Below are 11,550 nucleotides of genomic sequence, written 5' to 3' on the forward strand. Positions count from 1 at the left end.
GAGAGAGAGAGAGAGAGAGAGAGAGAGAGAGAGAGAGAGAGAGAGGAAGGAGGAGGAGGAGGAGGAAGGGGAAGGACAGGAGAGCCCCCCTAGACCTTTCACATGCCTACAGAGAGACAGATGGGGAGGGCCGATCCGACGGGCGGGGTGGGGTGGGGTTGGAAGAAGAGGAGGAGGAGGAAGAGGAGGAGGAGGAAGAGGAGGAGGAGGAAGAGGAGGAGGAGGAGGAGGGCTGCTGCTTTTTTTTTTTTTTTAAAGTATCGTTAAAACTTTCTTCCAGTCTCTAGCTTGAAACCAAGTTCGAGAGAAGGAGGCATCCCGAGGTCTCCTATGGGGCCCCAGCCTGGGCGCTGCAAGCGGTTCGCAGCCCGGCCCGGCCCAGTCCGGCCCCGCTCTGGCCTGTAGCGTTCTGGCCCGGCCTCCTCTTTCTCCTCTTCCTTCTCCTACCCTTCCCCCCCCCCCCCCCCCCCCGCCACAGGCCCGGCCCGTTTGGTCCTGGCCGTGACCGCCCCCTTTCTGTCTTTTGTCTCTCGGAGCTGGCACCTGTCCCAGATACGGGGAGCGGCGCCAGCAGGCAGGCGGGCAGGCGGGCGGGCTTCTGGGCCCCGGAGGAGGCTCGGCGGGTGGGGGTCAGCTCGGCCCAGCCCGGCCCAAAGGAAGGAGAGAAGAAGGGAGCGGAGAATAGGGGCGAGCTGGCGAGAAGAGTGGCTTCACCCACTGGTAAAATAAGGCCGACTTTGGTCGCGGGCACACCCGAGACAATAAAAGACCCCGCCAAAAATAGAAAAGAGGGAGGTTTAACCACACGCCCCGTAAGGCTGCCCGAGACCTCGCGGCCCAGAGCAGTGCCCAGCAGTGCGGTCGCCTTCCATTCTAGGCCATTTCACTAAATGGGGGCAAGGGGAAGGCAGGGAGCACCACTTTAATGACCCCCACCTCAGCCATCGAGCCCAGGAGCCTCTGGGCGCAGCGCCCGCGGTGGGCTCGGCAGACAAACCCGGGCACCACGCGCCTTCCTCGCCCGGGCTCAGGCCGCTCTGGGGGGAGGTGGCTAGCCCAGGCTGTACACTTGCGGGCTGGGTGAGGGGAAAGTGGGGGGCTGCGGGCTGCGGACTGGGCTGGCATGCGGGGCGGGGAGGAGCCATCTCAGGGCCGGGCGAGGCTGGCAGGGAGGGGGCAAGGGGAGGGGGAGAAGGGCGGCCAGAGCTGCAAGAGAATGGGAGGGAGAAAGAAAGAAGAATGGGAGAGAGGAGGGGAGAGGCCCGGAGAAGGGGAGGGGGGGGAGAGGTGCTGCCCACCGAGGGGGGAGGGGGCCCAGGCTTGCGTGGCGGCGGCGGGGACGCGCCGTAGGAGGCGCGCGCGCGCAGAGCCCCACGCAGCCCAGGCTGCCCCCCCCCCCGCCGCCTCTGGGCAGCCTCCCCCCCAAGGCCTGAAGGCCCAGGCCCCCGTACACAAGCTCTGCTCCTCCAGCGGCACCCCCTCCCCATCCACCCTGAGTCGCAGGAGCCGAAGCTGGGGTGCGCGCCCCCGCCGCCGTGCCCGCGGGGCACTCGGGAGCGCGCGCGTCCACAGACTCGGGGCTGGGACTCCTAGGCTGAGCCAGACCCTCCCGGGGGGAGGGGCGTCCGAGGACTTGACCTTGGCCGGACCGAACTCGTCCATCTCGCGGCTCCAGGCCGGGGGAGTCCGAGCGCGCCCCGTCGTGTGCGCGCACGCGCGCCCCGCCCTCGCTTCCCCGGGTTCTGCCGGCTCCCCATCCCCCCTCCCTCCCCCCCCCCCCCCCCCCCCCCCCGGGCCCCCCCGCCGGGCCGCCGCTGCTGCTCCAGGGGACGCCGTGACTGACAGACGGGCTGCCGGCCTCCTTCGGGCTCTCCACCCCGTCCTGGAGGGGACCCGGCGACCGGTTACACTTGGCCTTGCTGACCGGGGAGGGGAGGCGGAGCACAAGGCACCCCCACCCCCAATCTCCTTTTCCCCAAACCCCACGTTGCGCTTTTTGGCAGCTCACTGTAGGGCTTTGTAAAGCCAACTTCCTGGCACCGGCCGCCTCCCCCAACCCTGTCCCCAGCCTCCCCCCTCCGTACCTCCCCCATCCCAGCCGCCGCCTGGGCGCAACCGCTGCCAGGCCCAGCGCTTTGCAGCAGCCTCGGCTGTTTTGTGCCCAAGCCCGAGAGAACAAAAAACACCCACCAAAAAACCAAGCTCAGATCCTGAAGATGACTTTTCTCCTCTCCAAACACGTCTCGTTTTTTTCCTTTCCGACGGAGAAAGCTTGAAGTCCATACTGATGGACTGGACCCATTTACGAATTTGACCCAACTTTACCCAAGAGACAGAAGTCCCAGCCGGACAACTGGAAAGGTGGGGAACTGTGATTATCATGCCCACCACCCCATCCCCATCCCCATCATTACTGAGGTTTACAATCGTTTCGGCACTGGGCAGAGATCTGACCTAGAGAGCGGGGAGAGAGAGTGCCTGATTGGACGGCCTGAGCCCGGGGTGTCCTCAGAGGCTCGGGCCCTGAGAGCTGTCCCAGTGCAAGGAGGAAGGAGGGACTGTGTGTTAGGAGCCACACTGGCAGTCTGGCCTAATGCTTGGTGACCTGCAGCACGGCTTTTTCATTTCAACTGTCGGAGAACTGGGGCTGGGTTGCATATCTCTCTCTCTCTCTCTCTCTCTCTCTCTCTCTCTCTCTCTCTCTCTCTCTGTCTGTCTGTCTCTCTGTCTCTCTGTCTCTCCCAGCCTAATGACTGCCCCCGTCCTAAGTGCTCCAAGCTTGGGGCAGCTGCTGCCTTTTTCAGAAGGCAGAACAGAACTTCAAGCTTCCTCTAGTTTGCCCCCCCTTCCCTCCACTACACCCTCCTCTCTCATAGCAACAGAGTTTCTGGTACTTGGCCCCAGCACACATCAGCGTTCCTTCCATCCAGTACCCTTCCACGTCACATCTCACCATTCTTGTCTACCAATTGAAACCTGCCCATTGGAAGAAAAATATATATACTTTTTATGTCATTGGTAAATTCAAAAGTTGCTGCCAGCCCTCTCCTTCCTGGGAAACTTCATTAAACAGTGGATTAGCCCCACAGACAGTACAAAGACGAGGACCCTCACGCACCCGCATGTCTCTCTGCCCTCAGTGTCTCAGGCTGAGTGTCTCTCGGCTCCTCCCCCCAGCCCCCTCCCACACTGAGGGGTGTCTGTCCTCTTCCATTTCAGGACGGGTTCGGGTGTCCTCTTACTTGTTCTGCCAGTGGCCTGATTTCTCAGCTTGATCCCGTGGAGGAGAGAAGGCACGCTGTGCTCTGTACAGATATCAGCCCAAAAGGATAGCTTCTACTCCACTGCTACGGACCAAAGGCTGTGTGGCAGGCTGCTGGTTGGGTTCGGTTGGGTTTTTCCCCTTTGCTATGCAATATTTATAGAGGGGAATGAGGCCACATGAGAAGGGAAAGGTTGAAGGGGCCCCAGAGTCCCAGACAATCGCAGAGCTCCTTTCCCTCTTCCCTCGATGTCCCCAAAGCTCCTCTAGGGGATCTTGCTGTGTTGCCCAATGTTTGACTTGAAAATGCAGGGTAGTAAAAGGCACTCTTTTTTGCTTCCTTCTGTTCAAACAGTCCTGCTCCTCTGCACACACACAGGTAAAAGCTTTCCCTGAAATTCAGGCACGCGTTCATTTCTCAAATATTGTTTATATGTATATACATATATATGTAATAAATGAATGAATGCCCAAATTCTGAATACCTGAGCTTGTCTGTGGAAGAAAAAGTTTCCTAGGATAGCTGTTTATTGGAGCTGCCAGAGCTAAGGACCCTCGATAGGAAGATGAGAAAAAGGATATCAGCCAGTGCTGCTCAGCCCTACCTTAAACGCACACACAGGCACACTCACAAGAACAACCCACCCTCCACGCCCCCCAAAAAAGCATTCATTCCTCTCTAATGAAAACGACAGCAGCCATTCCATCTTCCTCCACGGTCCAGTTTCTATTTCCTCACAAAAAGCAAAAAGCTTGATGAAAACTCCCTTCTTCCGTGGTCCTGCACAATTTTTATCTATTTTTACTCAATTGAAATTCAAAGGATTAGACAAGGGCTAAAGAGACTGGCCCGGCCAACGTGGCTGTCCACCCAAAGAGCCCAGGCTTGCTTCATCCTGAGTCTATACACACACACAAACACACACACAGGGAGAGAGAGAGAGAGGGAGAGAGGGGGAGAGAGGGGGGGGGGGGGGGGGGGGGGGGGAGAGAGAGAGAGAGAGAGAGAGTAGAGGCTCCGGCAGCCTCCTTTTTTCCCAAACAATCTTAACTGTGAAAAGGAATCCAACCCCTAACGAGCATCAGAACAGCCTAAATATCCGCCGCCCCCCCACCTCCGTAACCCAAATATGTCTCGTCTGGTCTACCTCCTGACAAATATATTAAAGCCACTTTGTGGCTTTCCAATATTAGAGGAAGGTCGAGGACCTCAGACATTCTCAGGGAGCTTGCTGTTGTGTGTCTGGGTGTAAGAGCCCGATTCCTCAGTGCTCCACTCCCCCCCTCCCCTCCCCCGTCTCAAAAACCAGAAAAGGAAATGAAAGAAAAAAGAAAAAAAAAAAAAAGAAACATAACCACATAAAAAAAAAGGACGGAGAATGAGCCTCCCCGCTGCGACTGGATTTTCTTAGTTCTATGCTTCCCTTCCTCCCCTACCTTCGAAATGACAGAGCATGAGAAGTAACTAGTCGAAGATCAAGTCAATTAATAAACACCTTAGTAACTAATTACAAAAATACATGGGCACCTGGCTCGTTCACACATGCCCCATTGCAGATACAGAAAATGCCTGCTCTTTATAAGATATAATTATAAGGAAAATGCATTGCAACCAAAAACTCCTTTTGAATTAATTTTAAATCAATTTCTTAAGCACCTTAGCTCATAGAAATTAATATGCTCAATCTTCTGGTTTAAATCTGAGATGTAAAACATTGACCTTTCGCATGTGTGTGTACAGAGAGAGAGAAAGAGAGAGAGAGAGAGAAGGCACCGGGGAGATAGCTCGTTCTTTTTGCCCTACAAAGTACAAGCGACTTTTCTTCCATCCCCAAAGAATACTCACCTCTCTAGGCTGTTAGCACCAGTACAAGCTTAATAACTCCATTCCTGCTAAAGCTGGGGACTCATCACCAGTTCTCTGCCTTGTAACTTTCACCTGAAATCTCTGGGTCTCCATGATCTTCTTGCTAACCTTTATTTATTGCTGGAGGATGATTTCCCCCTCCTCGGAAGAAGGCATTTGAATGCTGGCCGTTCCCTTCAGTTTTTATTTGGAACTAAGCAGAAGGCTGTCCTTGGGAATGTAGCTTTTTTTTTTTTTCTCTTCTGGATCTGGTGGGGATTTCCATGTAATTATGAGTGCAAATTGGGAAGTCAAATTCAGCTTTATTCAGAAATAATTGATACCAGTCAGGTAATTCCAGATGAGTAGTAGTCAGTGCTTTTTTTCCCTCTCCATTTTCTGTTATCATTTTATTATAATATTTAAATTAAAATATATTGTCATTAGTGATAGCAAAAAGATTTTTAAAAGTAATTTTTTAAAAAATATTAAAATATTTACTTTGCGTCACTGGATCCCAAATAGCTGTGAATGGCCTGTCTTTGCCTTTGGGAGGGTAGCTCTCAAGGGATGAGGTCAAATCTTTCCAAATACTGCTCAAAAGAGTTGTGATATTCCAGTGTGTTTAGATCTTGGGGGTGAGTTATTTTCTTCCCCTTTATCACAAAATCTGCTTAATGGAAATCTCAGCAAGGGACTTCCTGCTACCCATCCACCCTTCCCCCACCAAAAATTTTTTTTTTCTTTTTCCCTGGTCTAATTTTATTCAGAGTATGTCATACACTTTGGTAAAAATGTGTGACATTCTAGGCTAGTTGAATTTTATAGTAGTACATGCTACTTTTCAGGGAAAGACACTTTGTAAAAACTGGCTACAGAGGTCAAGGAAAGTGACCTGTTTTCTCCTCTACTCCCCCCTTACAAAATCAAGATCATGTGTTTCAGAGTGACCTCAGTTTATCTTCTCAGCCATGTCGGAGATTTCTTCCACACACAAACCTATATTATAGCATTTAAGGTACAGTACATTATTGTTAAAAAAGTAAGGAAAACAAATGGGGAAGGACGAACCTCGTTGGACAATTTAGGTTAGGTGGGGAACTTTTAAAACTTTATTTTCATAGTCAAGAGAAAACATGTTTTTCACCCTGGTCAAATGCCTCCGACTCTGTATTTGCTCTCAGGGTGGACAAAGTGGGCCCCCTAAGCTTAGTGCCTACAGAGATGGTGCCCTTGGGAAGACAGCTGCTCCAATGCCCCCAGTAAATGTTTTCCAAAAGCATACTATGCCTGGATAGATAGATAGATAGATAGATAGATAGATAGATAGATAGATAGATAGATAGATAGATAGATAGATAGATAGATAGATGGATCGGTAGATAGATAGGCAGACACAGACAGATAATCTGAAAGTGGGGGGACAAAATCTAGGAACAAGTTTAATGTTTATGATTATTATTATTTTGCTGACCATCAGATAAGTTTTTGCTTTCAGGTCCAAGTAATTTTGTACATTGGAAATTCCATTTTGCCCCACCTAATCATTAATAAGAAGTGAACTCTTGGAATTTATAATTCCAAGACTTCTGGGCATCAATTTCCCAGAGAGCTAGATGGATGCATGTGGATATACATGTATTTAAAAAAAATGTGGGAAGAAGGTAAAACCAAAGCACATACCCAGCAAAGCAGCAAAAACAACTCAGAATTTTAAAGTGTCTCAGATTGCAAAAAGGCTCCATAAATGTGGGACTGTGTTTCCTTCAAAACACAGTGAAGCATTTCTCCCAAGCATCTGCTTCGTCCACTCCATTTTTAGCAATAATGGTTTGTAGCAAACTTGGCATTTAAGTGCTAGCGACACAAATGTGTGCCCTGGCAAGCAGACAAGTGGATCTGAGAAGAAGAAGGAGAGCTCAGGGGCTGGGTTCAGTGAGCAGCCCCCTCCTCTGCCTGCAAAAATCGTCATAAGAAAGAGTGGCGAAAAAACATGACATTGCTTCTTTCGTGATCAAAAACATGTCAATTTGTAGAGTGTTCTAAAACACACTCAGGCCTGGGATTGATGGTTCTTTTGTCTCGGGACTGGTGGCTGCCAGCTCCACAATGGAAAAATAAAAGTCCAAATTAGAAACTTCCAGTGGGCAAAGGATAATCTGAAATCTAAGACAAAATTTCAGCTTCCCTCTTCATTATATGTCACACATTATATGTGTGTGTATTTTCCATGTATCTCTTCACTGTAGCCTACCTGTGACTGTGGACATTATATGTCTTCGTTATATATTACATGTGTATCCTATCTCTTCATTCTGCGAAACATGTGCATAGAGTTTGTATCTTTTCACTCTATCGCACATGCCTATGTATTTGTATAGACATAGATGTATCTTCTCTAGCTACATATTTTCTACTCCTTGGGAGCATTTATCACATATATGCATTATACTCCACATGTGCACACATATGTTGTGTACAGTGTCAACAAAGCCTGCATATGCAGATATCGTTTTTTAAATTTTATGCTGTGTCTGTCTTCTTTATCTCAATTTTACACTGTGTGTCATATATCTTATTATTATAACCTACATTTGTGTATATATTTTTTCATTATATCCTACTTATGTGTATATGTATCTTAGCTATCTATTATATGCTACCTTGTAAATATCTATTGTATCTATATATGTATATAAACACAATATGTATATTTATATCCTGCAAATGTATGTATGTACATCTTATCTATCCTTTTCACTATAGGCTATGTAAGAGTATATATATATATATATATATATGTATTATATATTTATATGTCTTCATTATATGCTACATCTGTGTATCTTATTTTTTCATTATATTATACACATATCTTTCATTATGTGGTCCATGTATGTATATCTCTTACATATCTCTCCATTATCTGCTGCATGTATCTTTTTATTATGTGTTACTGAAATAGATACATTTCTATTTTAGCATATGCTATATGTGAGTATGATATATTATAGCTTAAAAGGAAATACAACTTAGAAACCAGCTAACTCTTCATTTTTATTTTTTCTAAGTGGTATAAACATACACCAAGAGAATAAGGCATTTGTGCTCATGTGTATATGTGTGAGGGCATACGGAATAAATAGATGTCAATAGAGATAGAGAGAGAAATGAGATAGCTGCATTTTCCTTGTCCATGGGAGGCTGGAAAGCACATTTCCTTCCAGAAGATAGGAGCTTCAAATTGCAGCCGAGCCTTCAAAGAGACACAGCTATTTTGGGCCAAGCCCTGTTTTCCTAATTTTTTTCTGGGGTTTGGGAGAAGGGATGTCACCCACTGTACTTCAGAACTGTCATCTTGCCTTCCCAAAAACTGACAGATTTTCTCTTGCTCCTATCTGATGCTCTCTCTCAGATTCATTAAAATGGCGTCTCCCAGTAGAAAGGGCTATTTCTCTCTCTGATTTCTGGCACTGCTTATAGTTATAGTCAGTCAATAGTGATTTCAGGTATTTAACTATTTCTGGTGTCCTTTCTGAGGAAAAACAAAAGATGAGACATTAGATAGCTTGAAAAGAGAAATCATGTCGGTCTTGGGAAAAATCACTAGCAAAATGTGTCTCCAGGAAGGGAAGAGGGCTTTACTGGGGGGAGGGGGGAGTTGCCGTAGACGAATCTAGATTTTTTCATTTTAGATTTTTTCAAAGGAACTTATTTCCCTGAAATCTGACGGCTCAAGCCTGACCCTGTCTTGCTCTGGACTAAAGCCCAGTGGAACAGTGAATTGAAATAGAAACTTTGGGAAGTATCGCCTTCTGCCTGTGGGTCTCACCTCCACGCATCCTGGCCGGCGAAATGTGAATGCATTCATCCGCAGTCAGCGCTGTCATCCAAAGTACAAGGCTTTCCTTACATGCATCAGGAACCAGGCCCAGAGCTATGTTATTTCAGCTGGGAGTCCATTAACTATACTGATAAAGCACACGTCCTTTTGTATAGACCAAGAACCAGACAGAACAACGCGAGTCAGAGACAGTCGAGGTCCACGCTGGATCTGCCCGGGACAGAGGCGGCGGGCGAGCCGGCGGGCGGAGACTTCCCCAGAGGAAGCGTCCCAGAGAATTATTCCAGAGAGCAATTAGTGGAAGCTAAGCTGCTTGGAGGGCAAAGCCTCCCCGGGGGTGCAGCAGGGAAGTGAACCCCGATGGAACCAAAGTCAGGCATTTAGGAACATTCCATTTCAGGAACACCATCCTGGATAAATAAGTGCAGAGAAAAGCCTCCTCTCTCCCGTGGTACATATGTTCATATGCACATCTGCTAACACAGCACACACAGAGACACACTATAGTCACATACACACACATACAAACCACAGACCCAAACATACAAACACACCACACACACACACACACACACACACACACACACACACACACACACACCACTTCCAGCCTCAACTTTGCTATACTTCTAGAAAAATAGGGAAATACAAATTCCCAGTCTAGCAGCTGTAAATGCTGCAGCGACTGCCTGGTCGGTTTTCAGGCTTGCCCTCCCTAACAATCTGGCCCTCAGTTTTGTCTGCTTAGAAGTATACCAGACTCCAAATCTAAGAAAATGGTGAGACTTACTCCTTCCCAGGTCAAAAAGCTAGTCCAAAGGCCCTATAGCAGTGGTTTGGGGCTTGGAGATATTTAAGGATGAAAAATAACCTACTTATCAGAGAGACGGATGGGGTAGTAAGTACCAAGGAAGAAGTTACATGTTTTTTTTTTCATTGACAGACTTACAACTATTTAAAAGAATAGAAAGAACAAAAAAAATCATTTTCCCTCCAAAAAGAACCAAAGATTTAATGCAGATTCACATCCAGAAAGAAATATCCCATTTATTATGGACAAAACCAAGAACCTACTGGATTTTTACACAATTCAACTTTGGAACATTTATTGTTTAAGAAATGCCCAGAAGCCCCTGGCTAGGCTTTCTCACCGACTCCAGAGTTCAGTTCTCAGTAATCGCTTCTAACAAACAGGATCTTGGATTTGAGTCACTGACTGGGGCCGGCCTTGGGTTCAGCTCTCCTCCTTTCACCTCCACCTCCACTCCACTGAGGTGTGGCTCCTGCAGAAAGATCTTTTTTCTCCTTGAGGGATTTCAACACAGGCCTGAGCTATCGACCCAGAGTGGCTCCTGCCCCATGTCCAGAAAGGAGTAAGTGATATAGATAGGGTGTGTACCCTTTGGTGGACGGTCCCCAAGCCCCAAGAGGCTTGGACTCTGTGAAGTTGGACCACTCCACAAAGACATATTTTGGGAAAAGGCCCTCAGCAATCTTTCTGGGCACACAGAGAAAACTGATAGAAGATATAGTCACCTTCCTTCAATGCCAGAATCCACAATCACTTAAAAATGCCTATGGGAACACAGAATTCTTTGAAAAAGACAATGAGGAGCCAAATCTATTAATAAACAAGCATATAGTGACTCCGGGGTAGCAGCTGCTGGGCCAGGCACTAGGGAGGCAGAGAAAAACAGTGATACCAGCCCCGGCTACGCTCCAGGCTGGGCGTTCCGATAGAGACCACATGTGTACAGCTAGGGTGTGCACAGAATCATTGGAATCATTCTGTCTCAGGAAGGGGTACGTAGGGCTCCCGACAACCCAAACAAGCCCTCCCAGGAGTGCTTCTGCCCCTGGAACGTTAGGGCTCAGAATCCTAAGAACAAACTGGGAGATCCTAGAACCAAAGGCTAGCAGAAGTGAGAGGTCCTTTGGAACAGGGGGTGTCTGAGCTGAAACCATCCTATGAGGTCATTGAATCCAGTCTCTTCACTCTGAGGAGACCAAGACCCCCATTATCTCCCAGGGTCCCTCAAATAACCCCCAAGAGATTGCGATGAGATTGAAAGACAAAAATGAGCATGACTCTCGTACAGAGGTGGGGGCCATGGCAATCTCCCCACTTCATTGGAAGGAAGTTTTCCTAATTGAATCTGTGAGCAGCACCAAACAGTGCAAGGTCATCTCCTGCATAAAGGTGCAGGGAGGTCAGAACTACAAGGGACCAGATTCTTGAATTTGAGTCATTGACTGGGGTGGGCCTTGGGTTCAGCTCTCCTCCTTTCACCTTGCCTTTGACAGGTAGGGAAACTGAGGTTAACCTGAAGAGCTTAACTTTCCTAAGGTTACATGGCTAGAAAGAAAACAAGGATGTGAATCCATCTTCTGACTTTAAACCCATTCATGTCTCTTTCCACCCCAGAATGGTGACTTGTTATGTTTAATATAACAGAACTCAGGACTGAAGCCTCCAAGGTCCCATCTCAAGAGATGGAGCCCAGTATCTGGATGCAGCGAGAACACCAAGAGGTCTTGAGGAGACTGTGAAGGAAAACTCTGGCAGGTGGGGGAGGGGAAAGGAAGAGGAAAGGAGGG

At 48.2% G+C, this 11,550-nt stretch overlaps 1 long non-coding RNA gene across 1 annotated transcript; it reads left to right on the forward strand.

Annotated features, from left to right (window-relative positions):
- Positions 1-1,834: 1,834 nt before the first annotated feature.
- LOC114037404 lies at positions 1,835-3,737 on the forward strand. The gene is made up of 2 exons (XR_003568438.1): positions 1,835-2,361; positions 3,220-3,737. It is a non-coding gene; the product is annotated as an uncharacterized LOC114037404 (long non-coding RNA).
- The last annotated feature ends 7,813 nt before the right edge of the window (positions 3,738-11,550 follow it).

The sequence above is a fragment of the Vombatus ursinus genome, unplaced genomic scaffold (assembly GCF_900497805.2).
Source record: "Vombatus ursinus unplaced genomic scaffold, bare-nosed wombat genome assembly UNPS02010394.1, whole genome shotgun sequence".
Classification (NCBI taxonomy): domain Eukaryota; kingdom Metazoa; phylum Chordata; class Mammalia; order Diprotodontia; family Vombatidae; genus Vombatus; species Vombatus ursinus.